Below are 22,583 nucleotides of genomic sequence, written 5' to 3' on the forward strand. Positions count from 1 at the left end.
TTTCATGTGTTCCTTGGTCTGCATGTTGAATATATGTTTTATTATATGAGATACAAGTGCTTGGTAATTGTTTGATTGTTTGTGGTTGCAGGAATTGATGTGAAGGAGGAGCTCATCCGGATCGGCAAGGATGGACTACAACAACAGCGTTTTGGAATAAGGTAAGCCTAAACATTTGTAGTTTTCATGTTTTAAAAGGTGTATTTAGAGAAAGATCACTCCATTTTGTCTTGTTTGTCGCTAGAGAGTTTAGACTCCTAGGGAGGTCAGTTGTGTCCGCACAAACGACTTTTTCTGCCACGACAAATTGGCGACTCCACTGGGGAAGCCATTAATGTGAAAGTCTTTTCCTTTGTGTGAACTTTGCTCTGAGAAAATCATTTTTATTTTCTGGTTTTTGACTGTGAGAATTAGTATTTGGGTGGCTTAGCTTTAGATTTAGTTAGATTTGGTTTTTCTTAACTTTTCCAGAAGGACGCACCCTCTGAGTACTGCACAGTGCGTCTTTGGACGCGCTGTTTCCGTTTGCACAGAGCGGGCCCGCGCCTGTTCTAACGGGTTGCCTGCGTCTTCCTGTAAAAATTTAGGAAAACTCCATTTTTGCTTTAATTGCTTTTAGATTTTGTTTTTTCTTAGTGTTTTCTCCCAGATCCTTTAGTACCCTGTCAAAAATTTTCACCTGAACTTGTTTTGTGAGCTTTGAGTGTTTTAGTGGATTTCAACGAAGTTTAGGCCTAGGGTTTGATTTTTGAATAGGTCCTGTAGTGACTTTGACGGTAGAAAGTTGTCCAGCCTTAGATCTCTCTGGTTTGTCAGCCTTCTTAGAAGTCGGGCCTGTCGTAAAGTCTCCTTGTGTGAGCAGCTTGCCATTTAAGTTGTCTTTTGGGTCAAATTTCGAATTACTTGTTTATAAAGTGTTGATTTCCATTTTACAAAAGAACAAAAAGATTAGAGTTTTGTTTTGACTAGTTTTTGGTTCTGCAATAAGCTAGTCCTTGATTTGATTGTGATCAAGTAAAACACCTTAGAATAATCATTGTTGGCTTTGCCTCATTAGGTTTAACTAAGGTAATTTCCTTTTGATTTGTTTTTTTTGAGTGAATTTTCATAGATTTCATAGTTTGCAATTGATTTTTATTAAAATAGATTTATGTTTTTCGTTAAATAAGAAAAATACAAAAACATCTCCTTTGAAAAGTTTTGTTTCAAGTAGCTTTAAAGTTTTTGGAAGAAAAAGAGTTTTTTCGTGCAAGTAAAGAGCGGTCATGTTTTTATGCTTGGAAAAGACAAACGAATTGTTTCTTTGATTGTCTTTAATTAAGAAGTTGCTTTTATAAAAATTGCATTCTCTCAACTTTTTAGTTAAGCAATTCATCGAAAAAGTAAAGTAGTGGGTAAATCATCCTAGGTGCATTTTGTAGTGGTTTCGAGTCGAGTCAACACACCACTGGTTTCACTTCCATCACCTTTTGACTTAAGAAACAACCTTAAAAGTAACGCTTAAATTAAAATCAATCTAGTAATTTTTATTTTTCTAGGGCTCTGAAACACCAACATAGCTTAGGCTAGGGTCTTGGAGTAGGTGAGTACTTAACTCTCCAAGACTACAAAACCAAACAGATAGTTTATCTTGAGTAGAATAAATCCAATTGTTTCAATTGCACTCTGGGAAAGCTCCTCTTAAAGGAGAAGCACGAGCTCGTGTCCGAACCAGTGAGGGGATCATTCCCCCTCGTTGGGAACGACGCCAGACAGTACGTATTACAAACGGTAAACCTCGGATTAACCATTGTCGAGGAGCCAGGGGTCACTTATCGGTAAACCTTGGATTACTGTCAAGGAGCCGGTAAGGGGATTGAGCTTGTTACTCTGCCCTTGCGTGCTGTCGGAGTTTAGACTGTTCCCCCAGGTGTAATTGTTGTGATTGGTAACTTTAGTGACCATAATCTTTAGGGTTCTACCGAGGTGACGGTGGAGGGAAGGTCCCACTGTACCTGGAGCAGACGTCGGTTATACTCACTTGGATTTTCCGGGGGGTTCACTTCACTTCGAGACGGTTAAAGTGGAGGAACTTGTGCCGGTCTATTCATTAAGCAGGTTGCCGGGGTAACTGTTCCACCCGCCATTTCTGTACTGAATCCTGCGAGGTTGGGCCTAATCACCAACTAGCGCTTTTGGTCCGGAAGACTACTGTTTGTGTTTGGTTTGACGCTCTAGATTCTTTAGGCGTGTGCTTCAAATTTGTTTGCTTCTTTAGAAGACTTTAGGTGGTTTGATTTGAAATTTTTACTTTGTTTTCGTGTGTTGTAGTTAAAAATCTTTAATTGTGGCGGAATTACCGAGACAGTCCCGTCGACTTCGGGGCAAGTCTCCTGAGATTGTTACCGGAATAGATTTGTTAAGAAAACTCCGTAAATCGCGGGGTGAATCTCCTGAAGACATTCCGGGTCAGTACGAAGGGTTAAAGGTCCTTGTAACTCCTCCTAGTGACAGTAGAGTAGGTTCACCTGAAGAAGGAGAATCTTCCTTGGTAGTCCATCCAGATTACCAAAGTTTAGAGACAGGTTATAATCCCGAAGCTGTTTCAGTTTCTGAGCTTGTTGGTAGTTTTTCGTCTGCTAGTGATACAGGCGAAGAACCTGAAATATCTGAACCTGTTACTCCAACTTCTAGTGTTCCAGATTCACCAAGAATAGAAAGAATTATCACCGAAAATCTACCTTCTGGTTTGATTGCTATAGAAGAACTTGCTCCAGAAGAGGATATAGGTGTCTCTCACCTTGAAGGTCAACTTACTATTGATCTAAGGGAGCGTGAATCCATCTTTTACAGTCCTCCTAGAAGTACTTCTTGGTACCTTGCGTTAACCAATTTTTTAGACAACTCAGTAGGTTTTTCTACACCTCGTACTCCTTTTCCACCTGGAGGTATTTATACTCCTGTAAATATGTCTGGTCAGTCGTCCGTGTTTACTCAAAGTCCTGAATCTTTTTTACACGGCGGTCCTTCTGTTCCCACTGGGTATCAGTCACTTTCTGGTACCTTTGCGGGGGCATCTCCTCAACCCGTTGATCATGGGTTATTTGCTGGAAACAGTGGTAATATACCATTGGGTGTAGGAGACATTTACATGATGTCAGGTTCAGTTCCCGTTTCCCAACCTCAAGGTGGCCAATTACCGCCTGGGGGGCAACCGCCGTTAACGCCTGGGGGGCAACCTCAAGGTACACAAATCGTGTCTGGGGGGCAACCTCAAGGTACACAAATCGTGTCTGGGGGGCAACCTCAAAGTCAGTATGTACCTATGGTGCAATACGTGCCTCAAGGTCAACCTCAGCCTCAATATGTACCCCAAGGTCAACCTCAGTATCAATATCAACCTCAAGGATGGCAACCTCAAGGATGGCAACCTCAAGGGTATCAACCCCAAGGTTATCAACCTCAAGGGTACCAACCTCAAGGTCAAGGTCAACCCCAGTATCAGTATTTACCCCAAGGTTATCAACCCCAAGGTCAATACTCGAGTCAAGGTTATCAACCGCCTCAAGGTCAGTCATATGTTCCAAGTATGGGAACTGCACCTTACAATTATCAATCCTACCCTCAATCTGGTTATGGATCTCAGTATCCTCAACCTGTTACGGGTCAATACCCTGGAATGTTAGTGTGGGATCCATCACAGGGTCAACAGGTGTTGCAGCCAAGTGTACAGATGGTTCCTCAAGCTGGACAACCCGTAGTTTCTGGTCCAACCCAGCAACCGCAACCTGTCCAGCCAAATGTTCAAACTTCTGTAACTTCGGTAGTTACTCAGCCGTCAATTGCACCTAGTACTCCATCTCAAACGGCTGCTGCAACTACCGCTACATCTACCATACTTACTTCTGGAGTATCGACGGCTCCAGTTTCTACTGTCCCTGTTACCACACCTCAGACATCTTTACCGTTGTCTGGATCTACGATTCAAACCACGGTCCAGATGCCTGTAGGTCAGCCTGGTATAAGTACGGTTGTCACTACTCAACCTCAATTTGTTCAACCTCCGTACCAGGGACAGTACCAACATGGGCAAGCTGTCCAACAACCGGTTTACCAGTATCAACCGTATCCTGGGTACACTTATCAACAACCTCAACAACCCCAGTACGGTCCGGTTAATCCTGGTTTTCCAGGAGGATATAATATCCCAAATGCGACTCCTGTTCCTAGTTATCCTGGATATCCTCCTCCTGGGGCTGGTATTGTGACCCAGAGTTTTAGAGATCCTAACCGGCAGTTACCGTTTATTGCAACTTTGGATTTACCCGACTTGACGCGCCTAACGAATGATCCAATTCAATATCTTCAGTTCTGGCCGCCAATGCCAAATAAGTTGCCCAGCGATATACCCAAGTTCGAAGGTAAGTCTGGAGAGGATCCGTCCAATCATGTGATGACTTACCACCTCTGGTGTGCTTCGAATTCTATCTCAGATGATTCGATCCGCTTACGTCTTTTCCAGCGTACACTCATTGGTCTCGCGGCCAAGTGGTACATTGAGTTACCACGGGCCTCTTTTTACAACTTTAGCCAGTTAGCTACCTCGTTCTTAACTCACTTTCAGTTGCCGGTCAGATACGATAACGGCACGGAGTTATTAACTTCACTAAAACAATCGACGTCCACGTATATTTCTGATCACATTCATGAGTGGAGACGTCGAAGGAGATTAGTGAAAGTTTTTATCCCGGACCAAATCTTAGCTGAATGGTTTGTCAAATCATTATTACCGAAGATTACTGAAGATGTAGCTAAGGCCGGAGTAGTTACTGAGGAGCAAGTCATTGCTCAGGCACAATACCTTGACTTAGTTTACACTCAGTCGGGTACGTTACACGAGAAGATTCCGGATCTTCCAAAGTCGAATCAAATCGCTGCTGCTCCTTCGGGATCTCATGCCGCTGATGGTATGATTGGTATCGTGACTACGAAGAGCAAGAAGAAGTCTTCCAAGGCTTCAACTACTCCAATTATCACTTTGCCTGATTCTCCGACAGGAGAGTCTCCTCCTGAACTTACCGCCGACATTCACGCTGTAGAGTCATCTACGGCCAAATCAAAAAACGGTGGGAAGAAGAAAGGAAAGAAGAAGGCTAAAGCAGACAAGGCTCCAAAGGAGAAAACTGAAAAGTCGGAAACCAATGACGAAAAGCGCAAACCTCGATATCCTTGTCTTATTTGTGAAGAGGATCATTTTACGAGAGATTGCCCCCATCGGGCCGAGGTTGTGAAAATAGTCAAAGGTTCTCCCACTCCTGCTGTGTTAAAAAATCCATTTCCAGAGCAGGAAAATAAGATGATAGGTTCTTCTTCGAATGCCAGTGAAGAACCCATTTTGATGATGTCTCATGTGAGGATTGCGACTCGATCACAAGATTATGGTAGTAAGGCTCCTGTTGATGGTAAGGAAGCAGAATCTTCTCATTCTAACCCATCAACCTCAGCTCCCGGTTCCGATCCACTACAGATCGAAAAACCTAACCCGGACTTAGTGATTAAACCGCCCGCCAAGGGTGTACTTCGAAGGTCTGCTTTCAATCCACATGCGAGAGCTGCCCAGAATTACAACATTGTTGAGGACTTAGCTGTTTCACCCTCAGCAATGTCGGCGTTAGAAGTGCTGCAATCATGCCCAGCACAACGAAAATTGCTTTTGTCGGCTATCGGAGCTGTTGATGTTCAGGACCCGAACCTAATGATCTTTGATCTAGAAAATAGTACGCCACGTCTCCCCCATCAAATGGCTTTCCAAATTCCAGTGATAGTCAAAAACAGGCCTATTCATCGGACTGTGATTGATGAGGGAGCTTCTACGTGTATTATGTCGATTCAATGTTGGAGATCGCTTGGTTCTCCTTCGTTGAACCAATCCCCCACCATCCTTAAGGCCTTTGATGGCCGTGGGTTCCGTCCGTTTGGTATTCTACAAGAATTGCCTATAGGGGTAGAAGGTAAAACCGTTAGTCTGGATGTGGAAGTGGTTGATGCCCCTCTAGACTACAACCTTCTTTTGGGTCGAAGTTGGTCATATGCTATGACAGCGGTCGTTTCATCGGTCTTCAGAGTAATTAAGTTTCCACATAACGGTAAGATCGTGACTATTGATCAGCTGACATACTTTTCATCCGACCCAGCCTCTTCAGAGAGTATCCAGCATGTCGGTAAGACGACAATCCCTTATAGGGACGTTGGTGTAGGTTTAGTTAAGGATTCCGGTTTACTGGGAACTTTTCCTCTCCCTCCACTCAACGTAGACCCTTCATTTGCAACAATTCATATGATTACATCAGAAAACATTATTTATGATGATCCTTGGATTGTCCCATCTGACTCTGAGATAGACTCATTCGGTGATGCTATGCCTTTGAGTCCATATGAAATTGCTTATGAAGCTGTCATGTCTTTTACCGACTCGCATTCAACCGAAATCGACCAAATGAATGTGGTCAGTGAAGAATCACTTTTCACCTCAACCTTAGAACGGATAGCGTTTCCCGAAGTCGTGTCATCTGACGAACAACTTCGCGAAATCCTAAGTGTAGATGATCTACCATGGGAGGATCTCCATCACAGATCTTCGTTTTTACCTAAGGATGATGCATTTGAAAATGATTTTTCATCTATCTTTACCGCTGAATATGTCAAAGACGCTCAGGATCCAACGAAACATTCTGATTCAGAGTTGAATTTAGGGAATATTTCTCGTACTATTCCCATTGATATTTCAGTGAAGCCCGGAATCGAGGAAAACATTCATATAGGTGCCGCATGTACAGAAGAAGAAATCCAAACTTACAAGGCCCTATTCCAAGAATTCCGCGACGTGTTTGCCTGGTCTTACGAGGAAATGCCGGGAATTGATCCTGCCATTGTTGTTCATGAAATAAAGACCTACCCGGATGCTAAACCCGTCCGGCAACGGTTGCGTCAGATTCACCCTCGAAAAGCGGCTGCGATTAAAGCAGAAGTCGAAAAGCTGTTGAAAGCAGGTTTCATTTATCCGATCCCGTTAACGGATTGGGTATCGAATATTGTTCCGGTCAACAAGAAACAAGGAACAATAAGAATCTGTATCGACTATAGGGATATAAATCGAGCTTGTCCAAAAGACAACTATCCTACGCCTTATATCGATCAAATTATTGATGATTGTGCCGGAAGTGAAATGTTTTCCTTATGGATGGTTTTCAGGCTATAATCAAATCAATATTCTACCTGCCGACCAACCAAAAACGGCATTCATTTGTCCATGGGGGACATTTGCTTATTGCAAGTTACCTTTTGGGCTTAAGAATGCCGGGGCCACTTTTCAACGGGCGATGTCTTATGCATTTCATGACATCAAGCACATTGTGCAACCCTATCTCGATGATTTGCCTGCTCATTCTTTACATCGAGCTGATCACCTTGTCCACCTACGAGCAATCTTTATGAGGTGTAGGCATTATCGAATTCGGTTGAATCCCCACAAGTGTGTTTTCTGTATAGAAACAGGTCGATTGCTGGGATTTGTTGTTTCAAAAGCCGGCATTCGCGTCGATCCCTCAAAGTCGAAGCTATCATCAAATTGCCTCCTCCTTCGAGTTTGCGCCAACTCCAAAGTTTGCAAGGGAAAGCGAACTTTTTACGCCGATTCATCCCAAACTACGCCGAGGTCACTAAAGGTTTTACACGGTTGTTGAAACAGAACGCACAATTCTTTTGGGACGAGATTGCCCAACAATCTTTTGATGCACTTAAACACGCGTTGACCCATGCACCGTTGTTGCATCCTCCCAACTACAACCAGGACTACTTCTTATACCTCGCAGCTTCGCATTCCACCATTGGAATGGTGTTAGTTCAAGAAGATGAATTCGGAGCGGAACATGTGATATATTATCTTAGTAGGACCTTAAATCCCACTGAGTTAAAATATTCGCATGTGGAGAAATTGGCCCTGGCAGCCGTTCAAGCTGTCCAGCGTTTTCGTCACTACATTCTTCTCCGTAAAACTACAGTTATTTCGGATTGCAACCCTATGATTTATATTTTGACAAAACAACTGCTAGGGGGCAAGTACTCTAAATGGATTGTCATCCTGCAAGAGTTCGACTTGGAGTTCGAGAAGTCCAAGTCTAAGAAATCCTTAGTTTTTGCGGAATTGATGTGTGATTTCCCGAGTGCTGACACAGAGACTGTGGCAGAGGAGTCCATTGCGGACGAATCTTTGTTTCTTATCAGTACTTTAGATCCGTGGTACGGGGATATAATCATCTATCTCCAAACCCAAACCTTTCGGCCTGAAGCTTCCAAAGAAGAACGTCGAAAAATTCGGTTTCAATCCCAGCAATACAAAATTATTGGAGATACACTTTATCGCCGGGGGGCAGACTTAGTTTTTCGACGTTGTTTAACTCACGAAGAGGCTGAGAGAGTTTTGAATGATTGTCACTCTGGAGCATGTGGCGGTCATATGTCTGGGTATGCCACAGCTCAGAAGGTGTTGCGCGCTGGCTATTTCTGGCCGTCTATGTTTAAGGATTGTATCATTGCCGTCAGGAAATGCCACAACTGTCAAGTGTTTGATCGCAAGATGCGCGCTCCACCTGCTCCTCTCCACCCTATAATTGCCGCTGGTCCATTCGCCAAATGGGGTATCGACTTTATTACTTGTAACCCTCACTCGGCCGGGGGGCATGCGTATATCATCCTTGCGGTTGATTATTTTACTAAGTGGGCCGAGGCGATGCCTACATTCGACGCAAGCGGCAAAACAGCTGCAGTTTTCGTATTCAATCATATCATAACTAGGTTTGGTGTCCCACAAGCAATCATTACTGACCATGGGAGCCATTTTCGAAACATCATGATGACTGAGCTTACAAGCCAGCTTGGTTTGCGCCACGATAGCTCTACTCCTTATTATCCGCAAGCCAACGGTTTGGTTGAGTCTATCAACAAAGTTCTAGTCATCATGATTCGACGGATCATTGGTATCCATCGAACGAATTGGCACAACATGTTATTTTCGGCGCTATGGGCATATCGAACCTCAGTGAAAAATTCAACAGGGTTCACTCCTTTCCAGCTAGTTTATGGCTTGGAAGCTGTGTTACCCATTGAATGCGAAATCCCATCACTTCAAATGGCTGTCGAATTACTTCCAGCTACTTCCGAAGAGGAGAAACGGTTATTGTACTTGGCTAAATTAGATGAGACTCGACGTGACGCTACATTAGCTATCGAGACTCACGCGAAACGAATGAAAGCTCAGTATGATAAAAATGTAACCCCTCGAAGTTTTTCGGAAGGAGACCTAGTACTATTATATGATCAAGCTAACGATAAGCTAGGTGCCGGAAAATTCGTTCCCATGTGGCATGGGCCCTACATTGTAAAGCGAAAGCTAGCAAAAGGGGCTTATGAGCTAGTTGACTTTGATGGGGACTCTTTGGGTAAACCCAGAAATGGACTTTACCTAAAGAGGTATTATGCTTAAATGATGGGTATGGAGAAATTTTTAGATAGGTTAGATTTTCTTTCTAGCTAGCGAGTGTGTTAGTTTAGTCAGTGTGCTTAGCTTAGAGAGTGTGGTTTTTCGTCGTTATTCTGGCTTATCTTGGTTTTACTCTTGATATTGCAGATGTCGACGCCTCTCCAAACATACATTGGATTTGCTGATGGTGCTTGTCGTAGTACACGGAATATCTCTTCCGCAGCTTGGGTTATCTATTCGCCCTCTGACGAGTTAGTTTCTATGCATGGGGTAAGCCTCGGTCAAACAACGAACAACATTGCAGAATACAGTGCAGTGATTGAATTATTATCCGAATCTATTTCATTTGGAATTCGACGTTTGATAGTGAGGTTAGATTCTGAACTTGTTGTATTACAGCTTAATAGAGTTTATGCCATTAGAAATCCTGTGTTATTAAGGTTGTTTTTGAGAGTGCGTCTCTTGGAACGTGAATTTGATTACATTGAATATCAACATATTCCAAGGTCTTTGAATACATTAGCAGATGCAATTGCTTCTCGAATGTTGGACAGACATTTACGATAATCATGCAAGTAAATTTAAAAACATTTCATCACATATGTTAAACAAGATAAGCCGGTAATAGTGATATATATAGATAGAAGTGTGTCAAAAAATATATACATCGTCTTCGATCATAGGTTGAAAACACCTTATGATCGGCAAAATGATAGTACAAAAAGTCAAAATGTCACATGTGACTACAAAAGTGACTAGTCAATCACTGGTGGTGCTCTCTGTATGACACCACTGCGCGGGCTACCTTACGCAAAAATCTCCTAAACGGTCCAGGGACCGCGACTACGAAGCGCTGAAGCCTGGTAGGAATGTCGTCCATAGTAGTCTCAGGTATATCTGCCGTGAGACGCTCTAGATCATGCTCCAACTCAGCTAGTACTTCTGCAGCCGCGTCCTGTGGGGCCGGTACCGGTGCAGCTGGATGTAGTCTATCAAAAGGCCGGAGGTTGGCTGGACGCTGTGGACCAACATCTGCATTTTGAAAATTTTACTGTTAGTTTTGAGACGATATATATGAAAAATAAAAAAATACATAATTAGAAAACTTGTGAAAAATAAAGTACCTCTGTCATCCCATTGTTCTCCCTGTGGAAGAACCATGTCCGGATCACCTCTAAAATCCACTCCGGCATACGGAAAGTCCTGTATCGAAAAAACCTGGTCCTCTAACCAGTGAAAGTAACTATCTGAGAATCGAACCACCGCCGTGCCCTCGTCAGGATGCCGGGCCATCACCGCAACCCATCGTATCAGCTTTGGCTCCCGAGGACCCAAGATATCAACAGTGAGTTGCTGAGGGATCAGCATTGGAACTCTCTCCAAGGCAAAGCTCACGACTAAAGGCCCATATCCAAAAGTCTTTAGTCGTCCGTTCTTTGCCTTGGTCAGTTGGCTCTTCATATGAGCCGACACAGCTTCACACCAGTTGAAAATGGTGCCTTGGTAACAGTCAATTGCCATCCGCATTTGGGATCCGGAAGCAATGTGTAAAGCGGCCGCGCCGCAAATTCTGGTAACCGTGAACGCTATGACTTTGAGTTCACGCAGAGTGATGTGTTTTATCTCTATGCCTTTCGAATGGTGAGCCCCAGGTGTGCACCACTCGTCGCGGAGACTATCAAGGGATTGGCCACCCGGCCTAGTCCCCGCAAGACTGAGTTGCTCGCCTCTGTTCGGCAAGCCAGTGAGAAAGTATACATCCGAGGGCTCTATCTCGAGCTGGTGCCCTCCTATGTAAAAGCATTGTTCTTGAACGTTCCATCGCTCAACCAGCCATTCCAAGAATCTTACCTGGCCCCTCATGCCCGGTATGGTCCAATATTTGTATAACCCGCATGCTCTTAGGGCATCCAGGGAAGGTTGATGATTTATTGCAGCTTCATCATCCTCTACATGCTCTCTTTCTCTCCAATCTAACATGGTTAATGCCCTGCACACCAGAAATAGTCATTAGAAATTGATTTGGGAATTTTTAGATAGTTTTTTGAGGGGGTTGGGGTTTTGAAATGCGCGTTTCACGGAAGACGCACCCCGCCTTTACAGCACAGGGCGCCCGGACGCGGCTGGCCTGAAGGCGGACTGCGTCTTTCGACCATTTTCCTGTATAGGAAAAAGTCAGGGGACGCGGGTCACCCAAAAGGCACCCGCGTCCGCCAAGAGGCGCATTCCAAAACCAAAACCCCCCCAAAAAATGAAACTAAGACCTAAAAATTAATTCTAAACGGATAGAAATGCAGAGTAGGATGTGTAAAATACCTGGATAAGACGGCGTTCGATTCCGACGGTCGGATTTTCCGCAACGACCACGGGAAGTTTCTTGTCAAAAGCTCCTTTTTCAACCTCAACAGTCAAACGGTAAAAATGACATGGTAAAAGGTCTTTTTATAGGTTTTTTGGATGAATTAGTTCATTTTTTACCATGAAAAGATGTTTTTCGATGTATTTTTGCCTATTTTAAACAGGTATGAGTAATGTGTTGCTTTTGTGCAGGACAAAGGGATTTCGAGGGAAATTGTCATTTTTCACAAACAAAAATATCAGAGTCATCTTTTAAGCCCTTTTCTGACTCCTAAAACATGAAAAGATCGCCGAGCGTTTCTTTTACACTCGTTAAAACGGAATTAAAAGACGGTCCCCTTTTAGCTCTTTTCTGACCGCAAAATCAGGAAAAGATTGCCGGGTTTTTGTCGTTTCAAACTCGATAAGGAAATAAAACGACGTGTCCTTGATCGCTTTTTACTTTTCAGGTCAACGACACTATTATGAAAGTACTCCTTGGTCGCAAGATCAAGCGGTTCCCCCAGGTATTATTTTATACTTTTTCGGGCTTGAGGGACACAAATGTACGAAAAAGTTCAACGTGGAGTCTCCTTTAGTTTTTTCAGACTCTCTAAAATTGAAAAACGCCGAGTTTCTCCTATACTGGGCTCGTTAAACTTTTACAGTAGAGGACCTGTTCAATTACAAACAGGAACGAACCACTCCTTCCTAGGGTTCGAATTTAAACTAGGTTGGACTCGTCCGAAGGATGAGCTTATAATCAAGCATATGTTATCCTCCTCAAGCTTGTTAAAAATAAAGAGGTACTTGCCAGAAATGGTGGGGGAAAAGAGAGAAGAATGAACCTGTTTGTTACCTTTTGTCTCAAAAGAAACTTTATTACCACTCTTGAACACGACACTTTTTCATTCACCTGGGTTGGGAAATCTTTTACCTCACAGTTGATCAAACCACTTTGAAAGTCTTTAACCGGGTTCCGGGGATTAACTTTGAGTTATTCGTCACCAAGCCATCTGTCGTGTCGTTATGTGTTCAAGAGGTCTGCAAGCAAAACTTTCATCTGCAAAATACTTGTCATCCATTTGACCATCCCTGAGTCAGTCCTTACAGCAACATTTCTTCAACTTGAACAATGATTTCGTGTTGTGGGCTTGCCTGCAACGGGTCGCTTTCTATCGACATCGACACATTATCTAGAAAGATGACTTAGGAATCGACAGTACCTTGAAGTCTGCATGCATCAATGGCAGGTTTCTCGCCTTTGACGTCAGTTTACATCATTGACTTTCGATCAAAGGATTCCGTGAAGTGTTCGACATCAAAACATCTATTCACATTTCACGGGTTGTGCTTGGTACTTTGAGAACCATTGACATTACTGGTGGTCTCTCTCACGCTTGTTAACAGTTTACATCATCGACTGGTAATCAAGTGGTTTCTAACATGTTCGACATCAAATCATTTAATCACATGGCTAGAATCGTACCAATTCGGGAAGTAGAAGTGAAGACCCTGGATCTAGTTTCTACCATCCAGGCTGCGAGGAGTTTTGTATTCATTATCTATGTAGACTAATCATAAACAGATGGCTGCGTCCATACTGTGTCTACAAAAGTCTATAAAAATGATGTACTGCAAGATCATTCCTGTATCAGAGTAGTTAGTCCATTAGTTAAAGTTTTGAATCTGAGTATGGGAATGCCTACCTCAGTGATGATATAATCTTATACATGTATTTTGTGTTGAAAATTGCAGGTTCCAACCAGGTCATCCACAAGACAATCCTTGAAATGATAAAGCGCTTCACCCTTCCTAGAATTACAAAACCCTAATCTATTCCAGGCTTCGCACTTTAGGGGGCAATCTGTTACACTAAAAAATGTCACCATGACTATTTACAGTTAGTATGGCTCAATCAACAGTCATGCTACCCTCTTAGGCAAGTCTTATGCCTCTGCTATCCATCTCAAACTCAAAGAAGAGAGAAAGTCTTGTAAAAAATGTGTTTATCTCTGGGGACGCAGGTTCTCTCAAGCCTTACCTGCGGGGACGCTCACAATGTTCACAAAGGCTGCGTCCTTGGACGCTCTGTATGTTAAGGGACAGGTGCGTCCTTCTGTAAAAGGCAAAATGCGCAAGTTTCATCTTAAAAAAGTTACTTGTGGTTACTTCTAGAACTTTCTAGAGGTCGGTTTGATGAAATGGATGCGCCTCCAGTTGGTTCATGTATCCCTATTAAGGAGGAACTTATCCCATCAATAAGGGAGCTATCCCACCCAAAGAGGGGGATTATCCCATTGATGGTGGACCTGAATAACCTCTTTACAGCACTATAAATAAAGGCATTGAGCCAGAGGGAGAGGAGGTTGAAGCTATACATTTTCTTTGGGTAAATGCTGCAGGAATTAGGACTCCCATTTAGAACCTTGTGAGGAGAGATTGTTTTTGCTTGATTCTACTTGGAAGTGGGTGAGCTTTGTCAAAGTAGAGGAAAACCCTTGATGGACCCTGGGAGGAACTTGCACAAAACCAAGGCCAGGTTGTAAGAGTTTCTTTGTTTCGTTATTAATACAAACTGGTTCATTTTTCTCAATAGCTTGTGTTAATGAGTTATTTCATGTGTTCCTTGGTCTGCATGTTGAATATATGTTTTATTATATGAGATACAAGTGCTTGGTAATTGTTTGATTGTTTGTGGTTGCAGGAATTGATGTGAAGGAGGAGCTCATCCGGATCGGCAAGGACGGACTACAACAACAGCGTTTTGGAATAAGGTAAGCCTAAACATTTGTAGTTTTCATGTTTTAAAAGGTGTATTTAGAGAAAGATCGCTCCATTTTGTCTTGTTTGTCGCTAGAGAGTTTAGACTCCTAGGGAGGTCAGTTGTATCCGCACAAACGACTTTTTCCGCCACGACACACATTCACAGTTATTTCAAGAGTTCCTTCTCTACAAGATCTCCGGATTAACGGGGCATTCAGTTTCGATCGTTACAGTAAAATGAAGGACAACAAAAACATTGCTCGCAAAAAACACGCAGAAGAAATTCTCCGTTCAATGCCGCCTCCAGATAATCTGCTCCAACCTGTACTTTGACATCACCAAAAGGTTTCCTCCATTTATTTACCTCATTCTATTTCATGACATACTTTTCATATCTTTCAACAACAACAAACTTTAATCAATATTAGTAAATAAGCAAATATTAGAATGTCTTTATATTATCTGTACATCTCATTCTAACCTTTTCTTTCTTTTGCAGCAGGCCACATGGGCTCAGAAATAACATACCTGCACAACTACATGTAGATTGGCAAGCAAAAAAACTGCATCTCCAGCTGTGCATTGACCTCCAATGGTGTTCAATATGCCGTTATTCACCATGCATCTTCCACTAACAATATATGGATCCCCATAGCAAAGGTAACTTCATTACCATTCATTCCAGATTCATTTTAACACAACTCACCTGCAGAGTATTACTAATAAATTTCTGCAACTGATTTACATATTACTAATTCTAACAAAATATAAATTTTGCAGGTCCATTGCTGCTTCTTCAGGCCTTCGCTACCTCCACCATGTTTTCGTACAACTTCAAATATGGAATGACAAGCACAATGTTCTTTAGACTATTATATTCCTTCTCGAACCTCTTTTGTTACAATTCACTGTTTGTATTTTCCATTTCAAACTTGAAAAAGGATGTTTCAAGATCAAATACCGTTTTCATTGTTTGTTTCCTCACAACTATTTGTGTTTTCCATTTCAATCTTTAAAAAGGATGTTACAACACACTATTTGTATTTTCCATTTCAAACTTTAAAAAGGATGTTACAATACACTATTTGTATTTTCCATTTCACACTTAAAAAAGGATGTTTCAACATCAAATACCATTTTGATAGTTCATGTCCTCACAACTATTTGTGTTTCCCGTTTCAAACTTAAAAAGGGATGTTTCAAGATCAATGCCATTTTGATAGTTTATGTCCTCACAACCATTTCATTGTCAATGGGTTTTAACATATTTTGTTTACAAAATCAATTGACTTTAATAATTATAATACATGTTTTCAATATATCTTCATATTAATTTAATTTTCAATTTGAGTAATGGTTTCTTAAATAGCCTTTTCCAAATCAATATGGTTGCCCAGTTGTTGTTCGCATATTAATTTAATTTCCCATTTGAATAATGATTTCTTAAATAGCCCTTTCCAAATCAATATGGTTGCCCGGTTGTTGTTCGCATGGATTCATTCATTTATCTTCACCTTTAACTCCACAATTTTTACCAAGTACAAACAAAGGTCTCTAAACAGGTTCAATGCATATTTATGGCTGCTTGCATTCCATTTTAACGGTTTTAGGCATCGCTCCCTCAAATTAAAACTCGAATTCATCAACCCTTGCTTCCAAAAAAACCAGCAAAATCCTATTCACGTTTCAATATTCTTCCACATACTATGCCTTACGGCGTTTCCTTTGCAACACTAGGTGCAAATGCTAGTAAATATTAAATAAGAAAACAAAATTTTTAACCGTTCAAAAGCGGTATTGTGTGTGAATATCCAAAATCTTGGATAGCCATCCCATCTCACTCTGAATTCTCTGATCCCTTTTTCCCCTTTTCCCCGGGCATCATTTATAAAAACCAGCGGCTGAAAAATGTCAGGTTTTGTGTTTTCCACTGCTTTAAATAATTCACTATAAATCTACAGCTATGAAATACTCAACCTGAAAAATAAATATGGGAAAATTTTAAGTAGTCAATTTTAAAATCTAAATCTCATTGTTAAACAACAAACAACCAACATCGCTTTGTGGAGTGTCCTTTTCTACAAGCTAAAACCCCATTTTTAGATTTTCGTTCTACATTTCCTCCTCATGTGTATTGTATGGTAAAACTGAATCAGATCCCAAAAAAAATATAAATCCCAAAATTCAATCATTGGTGTGACAAAGGACGCAAAAAAAACCCACTTTTGCTTTCCTCGGATATAAATAACCCTTCCGAATTCTTCTATTCTTCTCAAGGCTCTGGCTGCCATTCGCACTTGCAACAATGGGCTCTTCAAATGCAATTGCTTCCCTATAAGTCCCCAACGTATGTTGAAGTTCAATCTTGAACATTTCTAATCTACTCTTAGTCTCAGGGTGCATGCATGAAACATTTTGCCATTTTCCATTCAGTTTAGGAACAGATTTGTCTTTTAACATTTAATTCTAGTTTGTATTAAAACTAAAAATGAATCAGGTCCGAAAAATATGAACCTAAAAATTTAGTCTTTTCTTGTGTGACTGGAGATTCTTTCTCACCAAGCTTACTGAAAAGACGCTGGTTTTGTTCTCAGGGTTCTGGCCACCATTCTCATTTGCTCACCTGGGTGATAAACAAGCCTTCAAAAATCTCTTTCCTTGTTCTCAAGGTTCCATCTCAGCAGTTACAACATCAATGCTAGCCAGTGTAATTATCAGGTGGTTTCCACTACAAACCAGATACAATAAAAATCTCTTTCGTTGTTCTCAGGGTTCCATCTCAGCAGCTACAACATCAATGCTTGCCAGTGTAATTATCAGGTGGTTTCCACTGCAAACCAGATACAATAAAGTTATTTAAAGTAACTCTGATATACAGGCCTTCAAAAATCCCTTACGTTGTTCTCAGGGTTCCATCTCAGCAGCGACAACATCAATGCTGGCCAGCGTAATTGTCAGGTGGTTTCCAATGCAAACTAGATACAAAATAAGTTATTTAAAGTAGAATGCAATGCTATAAAACTCAAAATCCTTAAATCTCGCTGTATTTTGGAGGTAAAAAAATCTTCAAACGTCTATAATTTATTTTAAAACGGCAAGTGGTTTCCGAGTTCAAACCAGATACACATTAAAATTATTTGAAAAAAAACGATCATACAAAATTCAAAACCTTGAAATTTAGCTGTTTATAGCAATAAAAGAGGGGACCATTGGTTTACTAATACAGATTAAAATTACTTAAAAAATTAGCAAACATACAAAACTCAAAACCTTGGAATTTCCCTGTTTATAGCAATAAAAGAGGGGACCATAGGTTTACCCTCTAATCCATTAAACCTGCGCTCTGACGTTGAATCAAAAGTTTTCTCTTGTAGAACCCTCTGTCTCAATTAAAGACTCAACCTCTGCTGTAGTAAAACCCTCTGCCTCAATTAAAGATTGAAGGTCTGTTGTAGTCGAGAGAAAGCCACGGAAACCCATTAAACCCTGCGCTCTAGCATTGAATCAAAAGTTTTCTCTTGTAGAACCCCCTGTCTCAATTAAAGACTCAACCTCTGCTGTAGTAAAACCCTCTGCCTCAATTAAAGGTTGAAGGTCTGTTGTAGTCGAGAGAAAGCCACGGAGACGTAGGAAAAAGCCTGCAAATGGCCGTGAAGAACCTATGAGCTTCGTGCAGTGGTCCTAATGTGTCGAAAATGGACAAAGCTTTTCTGCTCGGTGATGTCGATGCCTATATCAAAGATCTTTGTTAAAGCAACAGGGTTTGGAGCATCGTAACAAACTAAAACCTGTAAAAAAATCAATCCAATGGTCTGAATTATTTTAATCGTCTAACATTCCAATCAACAGCTCACGAAGGCACAGGTGCCTTGGGAAGGGGGAGGAAACGCCTTAGGACATAATTAGGTGGAAAGATTTAGTTTTTATAAAAAATTTGGTCCAATCTTGAGCACTAAGCATGATTGCTTAAATTTAAAAAAACAAATTTTCAAAAGAGAAAGTTACGATTCAACCAAATTTCAAAAGAAGAAGTGATGATTCAGAGTGATCTCAAATGAAACGTGCAGGTTCTTTAGAGGGGCTCGGTTGAAACATCTCATTGAAGACATGTAGTTCTGAACAATATGAGAATTTGGAAGTGATTATGCTAACCAGAAATTCAATTCATTAGAGTAGCGCTATAACTGGGGAGGTTTCTTTGTTCAAAGAAGTCGCCTTATTTGATTTATTTAGAGGGTTTTGATTAGCTGTAGCTCTAGGTTGCCTATGAAGCAGACATGCATGATTTATTCCCTTCCAAGAGTATGCTATGAAAGATGTTGTTTGATGAGGTCGATCCGGTTGAAAGCCACTAAAGGAGGGGTTTGCAGTTGGATGTTAGAGTTACCCTCTTTATGGGGTTTATTATGAACAACCAACAGTTTCCTTTTGTTACCAGAAGTTCATTGGAACCGCAATTTGAGACAGATGACAACGAACAGGAATGCGAGAAAATTATAATTTTTTATTTTTTTTAAGTTCCGGAAATTGAACTTCCAATCACTTATATATAGAGACTTTTTCAGAGAGAAAATCATCATGTATATTATATTAAGAAAATATAATGAGCTGTTACATATAAGGCCATAAACATTCCGGCCGATTGATCCTGATGATAATGCTGTAGATGATAGCAGATGGGGACATATAGATGTGGCTGTTCTGAGCAGATAATAAGATTGAGCTATACAAAAGAGGTCATAACATAAATCAAAACATGTTCATGATAACCATCGAAAAAAGGAGAGATGATTCCAATGAGAAAAATCCACATAGACCAAAAGAGAAACTGGAGAGAGATGAAGACTTATCAATCCGAAACAAGCAAAGCAGATATATAAACCAGCACAGAGGCAATAGGAGCCTTGGACTCCTGGAAGATGTGGGCATTCCTCCATTTCCAGAGAAACCAACACGTGAAGATAAATAAAGATCTCCATGCTGGACGTTGGTCACTCCACCACTTGAAGCCGTCCTGAACAGAGGAGAAAACTTGGTGAGGAAAACCATGAGATAAAGAGAGATCATACCAGATTTGGGCCGATGCAGGACATTGAAAGGACATTGTTAATATAAATGAAAACAAATAATTAAAAGGTTTTTATATTTACCAAGTAATTATCTGGTAACAAAAGTTGGAACTATTCTACAGAGCTGCAAACTTGTCCGTTAAATTCATCTTAATGTCTCCACTCTCCTGGAGAGTGTCACGAACCTCTGATACCATGTCATCACCACTAACCTATCAAGAAAATGAAAACAAACCACAAGATGAAAGCAAATATCCACAACAAACTTGGCAACATCTCTCTTTATCATACCCAATAAGCCATCACTTTATTATTACGAATAAAACATAATAAAACAACCGATTCGGTGCCTGTACCTGTACTATTTTTACAACCATGAAACAATCTCAACGATCAGTGTTACATAAGCGCTAGACACTGCTGCTTTCGCTGTGTTGTTTATAACCGAAGACTACGATGTGCTACTGTACTATTTTGACAAGGATTAAACAATCTCAACGCTCGTCATAACTTAAACAATCGAAACTGCTCTTTTTTCTGTGTTCTTTGTAACACAACTGCCATCTTCAGCAGAGGTTTTCATTCAATTGTTGGCACAACTGATCAAGAATTCCACCTCCCCTTTTGCAGTTTGGAACAGTTACGAACATTAAGCACGCAGCTTCCGACACCAAGAAACATCAATCACCTCCAAAGATATCAACGTTTCAAGGCACGAAAGCTTCTATACTTGTTCACACCCGCGGACATTTAACTCTGGAAGTTTTTTTCCCAACTGCAAAACTCCCCTAATTGTCTCAATTCTTTACAAGAGTACAAGGTCTGATGTTAGCAAATAAGCTGCTTTGTTTCCCTATGGTCTTTGGAATGTGTCAAAGGGAAGTCCATATATTTTATTCTGGCAGTTGTTGAGGCACCTGCAAATGCAAATATTTAGCTTTCAGGTACAGGTAGATACTTCTGTTTTCAGTGGAAAAAAACGCTTTTTCTTTATATGAATAAAAAAGATAGTACATGAAGCAAGATACCTTTGTCTACCATAAATTCATGCTGCCACAATGGTTGTAATTTCCGCCCAATCACTTGTAACACTGAATTTCTCCACATGAATCCGGGAATACAAGGGATTAGAAGATGTGGTAACCCCAGTCTTCGGTTGCAACAAGATGTCAGTTCCTCATATCTCAAAATTGGGAAACAGTGAATAGATGCGTCAGACAGACACCGAGGACCCTAGAAGCAATGTGTTTTATCCCTCCACCATTTCTAAGGAATTCGCAATCCATTATCTGTCACATGATTAAAGATAAGAGGGTGAAATGTTCTTGACCTCCGGACCATTGATAAACACATCGTACTAAGCGATGCAAAATGCCTAAAGATAACATGTTCTTGACATCCAGACCACGTGGTGTGTGAAAAAGTCCTAACAGGGACTGAGTAGGAGGCCGAAGAAGTAAAGAGGGAAAAAGCTTTGTTATTGTGATGGAGATCGGTTGCCATGGATGAACAGAAAGATGAAGCATAGACAGACATGCAAATGCAAAGAGGATGAAGCCGAGGCAGGTAAAGATCTACATAACAAGATAAATGAAGCTAAGCTCAACATACATATGATCGCTGATTAGCTGGAACTGCACGCAGCAATCTTGACCTACGCCTTGAACCGGAGACATCCCACCACATAAAGATTCTTAGGTTTGGTTGCGAGTAGACACGTGTTTAGTGCTCGACAGCTTGTGAATTGTGATGTGGTCCTTTCTGAACCAATAGTGCTGACCATGACTCCCTGAACGCCAACTACTAGTTTTGCTTTTGCAATTAATATTCTTACCACAGTAATCCATTGAATGACCCAACTACCAACACGGTTCATTGGGACTCGGGAGCACATGGCCATGACATCATTTTACTTGGTGTTAACATTCGTGAAAGTAATCTACTTGGTGTTAACATTTGTAAGAGTAATCTCCTATACGAATTCGTCCAAAAAGTTCCGCTCCACTAGCGCTACAGCCTAACAGCCACTAGTCAAGAAAGTCAACTCCCTCTCGTTAAAAGACTTACATAGTTGAGAATTAGCGTCATCCATACAGCCCATTGGATGTCGATTACAAATTTAAAAAGCATTCATAATCCTTGATGATTATGAAGCACGCCAAAAGAGGTAACAATAGAGTAATCAATGCTTTGGAAAGAAGGTTGAGAAGTCCCAAATTTATAATGGGAGACATTTTATACATAGTTAAAATATTTTTTAATTTAACAATGGAGTTAGTTCCAATTTTTTCTATGTGGTTAGTGTAGTTTACCAGAAAGAGATATATAATGTGTATGAATTTAGGAATATAAAAAGTGTATTTGCGATAAATGATGATTCTTAGTGTCAATTCAAACTTGTCATGGTTTATTAGCCTATTGGATTTACTATATCAATAATTTGACTTATAAGATTATTGAAGAACCTCAAGTTTTGTCCATCTGTGACCGTTTAATTGTAAGTTTGCAATGAAGCGAAAGTTAAGTGTCATAGTACTAGAAAAAGTAGTTAGTGACATTGTAGCCATAGTTTTATTATTATTTGTATTAGTATCCCTTAGGGCTATTGGATTTACTTTATCAACAATTTGACCTATGAAATCATGGAATGATGTCTAGTTTCATCCATCTCACAACATTAAAATTCATGATGGCAAGGAAGTCAAAACTAAGTGTGTCATAGTACTAAAGAAAGCAGTTAGTGACATTGTAGCCATAGTTCAATCTATTATCATTATTGGGACCATTATCCCTTAGGGTTGTTGGATTTACTTTATCAACAATTTGACCTATGAGATCATTGAAGAATCCCAAGTGTCATCCATCCCACAATGTTTGAATTCATGTTGGCAACG

General features: G+C 40.8%; 1 long non-coding RNA gene across 5 annotated transcripts; it reads right to left on the reverse strand.

The window, feature by feature from the left end:
- Nucleotides 1-16,459: 16,459 nt before the first annotated feature.
- LOC149227385 (uncharacterized) lies at nt 16,460-21,366 on the reverse strand. Of its 5 annotated transcripts, XR_016247790.1 has the most exons (5): nt 20,718-21,366; nt 20,046-20,606; nt 19,771-19,901; nt 17,940-19,634; nt 16,460-17,450 (listed from the first exon to the last, which is right to left on the reverse strand). It is a non-coding gene; the product is annotated as an uncharacterized LOC149227385 (long non-coding RNA). The 5 variants fall into 5 exon arrangements; XR_016247792.1 differs by lacking the exon at nt 16,460-17,450 and having other exon boundaries at nt 17,786-19,634; nt 19,771-19,876; nt 20,718-21,363; XR_016247793.1 differs by lacking the exon at nt 16,460-17,450 and having other exon boundaries at nt 17,786-18,350; nt 20,718-21,363.
- Nucleotides 21,367-22,583: the final 1,217 nt, after the last annotated feature.

Source organism: Pinus tabuliformis, chromosome J (assembly GCF_031772625.1).
Source record: "Pinus tabuliformis cultivar Carrire ecotype Pingquan chromosome J, CPIR1, whole genome shotgun sequence".
NCBI classification, from domain to species: Eukaryota; Viridiplantae; Streptophyta; class Pinopsida; order Pinales; family Pinaceae; genus Pinus; species Pinus tabuliformis.